Raw genomic sequence first — 5,079 nt, 5'->3', positions numbered from 1 at the left:
GGCCGCGGGACGCGGGAGGGATGCGGGATGCGGGCGGGATGCGGGCGGGATGCGGCGCCGCGTTGCTACGCGATAGCGCGGAGCGGAGCCCTGCCTGCTTGCCTGCCGGCGCGGCTGCCCGAGGCTCACAGACCCTCCAGAGCCGGAATGGAAATGAGTGTTTACACGTCAAAACGACGACAGCCATCCTGACGTCAAGTGTACCTGGCCCCCGAGCCGGGGGGGGGTGATTCCCGGGGGGGGGGTGGTGCGGAAGCGAACGGGATGGAGGCGGGGGCGCGGGGGCGAAGCCCGGGGGGCCCCGGGGGACGGGGACGGGGGATGGCGGGGGTGGCAGCGGCTCGGCGGGACGAGGGGTGCGGGGTCTGGTCCCTGAGGGTCGGGGGGCCGCGTCGGTGCCGGTGCGCGATCGTTTCCATTATCGTAGGTGATCGGTGAGACCGTGCCCGAGCCGAGGTGAGGCAGGAGCGTGGACCCCGCCCGCCCCTCGCACCCTTCCCGTCGCGGCTGGGTTTTCTGCCCCCAGCCCGCGTCCCCTCTCGCCTCGGTACGAGGGCAGAGCGAGGTGAATTTAGCATTTTTTGTTCAGTTGGGCTTCTAAGCCGGGACCCACCGGGCGGCACAGCACGATTACGGCGCATTGTCCCCCGACGCCTCTGACCACAGACGTGCTGCATTAATGGGCACCCTGCCCACCCTGGTGATGGGGGGCAAATATGTTTATCACCAAATACAGTTATTAATTTTGTATAATTTCTCGTTTAAAAATAATTTCAATTTTTATTCTAATAATCACAATGCGGTGGTCTGCACGTTGTACTTTTTAAACAATTGCTTTATTTTGTTAAACAGTTATTTACACATTTTCATTTTGCATCTGCATTTCCCCAGCCCCTTCAGTTTTATTTAACATTCCCTCTACCTTTTCATTATCTTTTCACGTGCTAGAAAATTCCTCTAAAACTTTCCTGGTGTTCTCTAAATGCCCTTTGCCTCTGAAAGAAAACCTTTTAGCATCTTCACTTTATGGTGCACTGTATTTCACGTCTTGATTCTTCCAACTTTTTAACTGTAAATTTTAGCAAGCTGGTTTTAGATCTGTGCTTCAATACTGGGCTTCCTTCCATTTATTATGTAGTGACAGATATGCCTGCCTTGCTCTTCACTGGCTCCTAAAATGGGAAAATAACCAAAACATAAATATGAAACAATCAGGAGAGGAAAATATTTTAAAATATCATTGCTTCGGTGTCTGACATCTCATTCCCAGACATCACCATGAGAGTGGATATGGTTCTGGGCATCTCCATGGACCCACAGGGATCAGGGGACTGCAATCACTGCCACTGCTCTGCCAGACATAAGAGTAGGAGCCTCAAATAACAGGAATATGAATGGATCCACGAGAGGGGGAAAGGGTAAGTGTGTAGTAAGTACACTAGAAATGCCAAGAGAATATCAATAAATATTGATATAGAATAGAACACTGATAAAATGGCACTGGGACACCATCCTCTTGTTCTCCCACATTTGCTTTCTGCAACATGGTGTAACAACCGGTCAAGGTTCACCAAAGCTGAGGCAGCAACCAGGGCATGTGGTTCCTGTTCATTTTAATTTATTTTATTCTCTGCATGGTTTTCTCAGTGCTCACTGCCAAAAATATAATTTCTTCACTTTCCTGGACAGATGCCTTAAAGATCCCTGTGTTCCAATTTTAGAATTGTTTCTTAGGCTTTATTTAAATGTGGCCACCTCACCAAGCAACTTCTGATTCCATGTGGGTTTTTCCTGTATGAGAGTAACCACCAGTGATAACACAAACTGCTTTTCACCTCTCATGTCTCATCACTGGCACTGCAAACTGGCATGGCTTTTTTGCTGCATTTCGTGTTAAGGAACTCTGCAGAAATATTGTCTCCATACAGAAATGAAATCAGAGTCATATGTATATATAATCACAATTTATATCCTCAAGTCAGAACATTCACATCCACAGGAGTGTTTTGAAAGTCTAGGCACTCTTTTCTAAATTATAAATTCATTCACATGTGTTTGGTTTTTAAGAAATCCATCATGCAGGATGATGGGCTGTGTGCAGAGCTCTGGATTGTGCTGGAGAATGAGTCTGTGCTACATGGACTTGGTTATGTCATCCATTCAGGAAAGATGCTGTCCAATGCACAAAATTCCCATCTAATAATAGCACAATAAATAGGAACAGCTTGCTCAGCAGCATCAGGTGGAGTCAAAGATAATTGTTTTATGCTTCATAAACAATTTAGGCTTGTTGTTTATCAGTGAAATATTTATTTAGTCCCTACTGCACCCAGTGGTATTCTATCTGAGTGTAGGATCTGAAACAAGGCTGGTTATGAAAATATTATTTCCTCTTTATAACTTCAGTTTAACATGGAATTCAAGGTAGACCTGCTTTCAGGGATCCACATCCCAATCTGGACCTGGTGCAGAGTTTTTTTCAGTGGGAATCGTTGCATTCTCCAAGCAGAAATATTCCCTTGTAGATCTACTGCAAAATATTCCTTGCACATAGGTAAGATATCCACCAACACAGCACGTAACACTGAGGATGAAATCCTAAGTTACAAGGGCCAGGAGTTTACCTGAGTGGGGTTTCTTCCCTTATTGTCAAAAGGCATGCAAACACTTGAGGTTGTAGCTGTGTTTTTGTACCCACATTTCTGATCCTTCAACGACTCATCCCTGAAAAAGGGAGACAGGCTGGTTTTGAGAAGCCAGGTGCTTACACACAACACCCTATTTCCTTGCTTGTTTGTAGACATAACTTATTTAAACCTGGTAATCCTTATTCAAAGTTCAAGTCCATAACCTCGAGTCCAGCTCTCTGCTGGCTCCCGTGGCACCTCTCCAGACATCTGTTCCTGGTGTGGGCATCACTCTCTGCAGCTGGTGCCCTGTGGCTTCACCACGTCCACACTGATGTCCAACAAACCCATCCCTCCAGTCAGAACTGTGCAGTGGGTAAGCTGAAGGAGTTCAGGAGCTTCAGCACCTCTGAATAGTGGCCAGAGCTCCATGAAATTTATCTGTCACAGAGGTGGGAAGCACAGGCATGAAACTCTGCCAGCTGTGAATTGAGAAAGCTGTCACAGAAATGAAAGTACCCCAGGAAGGGATAAAGTGAGAAAAATGTATTTCTTCTTCCTCTTTGTGCATCTTGTAGAAGAGGAGCAACTGTCTTCTTGCTGAGGCAATTGAGGAAAGAGCAGAGACAAACAGGAGCAGGACATACGAAAAACAAAAGGCAGGTAAAAGCAACATGTTTGTCTGCAGAAAATTCAAAAGGGTTCAGCAGGATGCCACTGTTTTATCATCTCGTTTTGTTGCAAGTATATTTTGGATGAAGGAAGTTGTTATGCAATGACATTTTCCTTTAGATCAGGGACAATGTAAAAGCCAGGCAGAAGATTCATCTCTGATGTCATATCTTGATCAGCCCATTTGATTTTGTAAGATCAAGCCAAGCACATTTTTTCTACCCACAGAGATTGCTTTCAATACGTAAGCTGAATTTGGGTTAAAATACTGGTAGTTCTAGGTGGGTAAACAATAAACCCTCTCTGTGAGAAACCAAAAGAGGTGTGTTTAGGGAGCAGGAGGAGCACATCCTGAACATGTTACTGAGTCCCTGCACGCACTGCTGGGTTGACAGAGATAAGACCAGGTCTTGACTCTTCCACCACCGCAGACAACTGAAGCAGAGACTTTTCCTGCTCACTGCAAGCCCTGCTGTGGCAGGAAGAGTGATGCAGAGACCCATGCTGGGGGGGACAGACCAAAGCACAGGGATCAACATTCAGCCCAGGCCTAAATTAAGCATTTTGGCTGCTGGGTATCACCAGCCTTCCCCTCTTAAGGGTGGCCCTCCAGCTGTTCAGCCACCCTTCTTTTATTTCTCCTGCAAGCGCATTCACCCAGGAGAAAAATATCTTGTCAAAAATCTGTTATATAAAGGGACCATTGACATTTCTGCCTGTGCCTCATTCCAAAATCTTCCTGGTTTTAACACTGCAAGGCCAGTAGGTCTTACACAGCTGTTGGAAGCTAAATGTTTTTTTTCTCAACTCAAAACTTCAGCCTGTGAGGTATAAAAACAACAAGGAGTTGATACTATTTTACTGTTTCTATTTGGAGGGTCCAATTTGAGGATGTTAACTCCATTCAAATGGGAATTTGTGTTATATGTAGCTTTAATTTGCAAAGTCAGAGCACCACATTTTAAAACAAGAGTAGCTGGAAATGCAGTTTGATGCCTGAAGTGCTTGTGGTGGCTGCTGCAGTTTAATTAGTTAAATACTAAAAAGGGCTGTGGTGCTTGTATTTAATTTGGCTGTAGACCGAAGAACACTCTTGAAACCCACTCTTTTACAGTAACACTATTTCTTTTTCTGCAGGAGCCAGCACTACAAAGCAATTGGAGGATGGCATAAAAGAGGCCATATGTGCAGGCAATCACAGAGGATAAGGGGGAACACCTGTTTTTGCATCAATTACAGCCTGAGAGCTCACGGGGCATATTTATTCTGGGGGCATTACATTTGCTTGGGTAATAGCCCATGACACATTTCCAGTTTTACAGCAGACAAGCCCTGGGAAGGAGCTAATCATGTCTGTACAAATGAAACACAAACATGCCCTCCTGGCCATACACGTGGTTAAAGAGGGGCCCTGGTGACAGCAGGAGCCACCCGGGGCCAGCAGGAAGCAGTTGGGGAACAACCACCCGCTTGTGGCCACCTGGATGGGTCTGTTTGCTGAAGCCAAGCCAAGCAAAAGCCCTGGGAAAAGGCATAGGTGGGACTGTAGGAGAGGTGGATGCCCTCAGGGAAATGGTAATAACCTCTCTGTTTAGTCCAGCTCAAGGGTTTTACTGATGGCAATAGAAAGAGGTATTATTGGGGTTTGTATTTTGGTTTTTGGGTTTTTTTATAGAAGACGTGAACAAAGGAAGAAAATATTTTGAGGAAATATCTGCAAACCTGACATTTTAAATTTCTTCATGCTTGCGTTACACTTGTAATAGTATTTTATTTATGG

The 5,079-nt window shown here is 45.7% G+C and overlaps 1 long non-coding RNA gene across 1 annotated transcript; it reads left to right on the top strand.

Moving 5' to 3' along the window:
- Positions 1-893: 893 nt before the first annotated feature.
- LOC115485111 (uncharacterized) lies at positions 894-4,640 on the top strand. The gene is made up of 3 exons (XR_003945855.2): positions 894-1,418; positions 3,206-3,290; positions 4,437-4,640. It is a non-coding gene; the product is annotated as an uncharacterized LOC115485111 (long non-coding RNA).
- The last annotated feature ends 439 nt before the right edge of the window (positions 4,641-5,079 follow it).

This window comes from Serinus canaria, chromosome Z (genome assembly GCF_022539315.1).
Source record: "Serinus canaria isolate serCan28SL12 chromosome Z, serCan2020, whole genome shotgun sequence".
Classification (NCBI taxonomy): Eukaryota; Metazoa; Chordata; class Aves; order Passeriformes; family Fringillidae; genus Serinus; species Serinus canaria.
The sequence above is the reverse complement of the archived record's forward strand: the minus strand, read 5'-3'. Positions and strand labels throughout refer to the sequence as shown.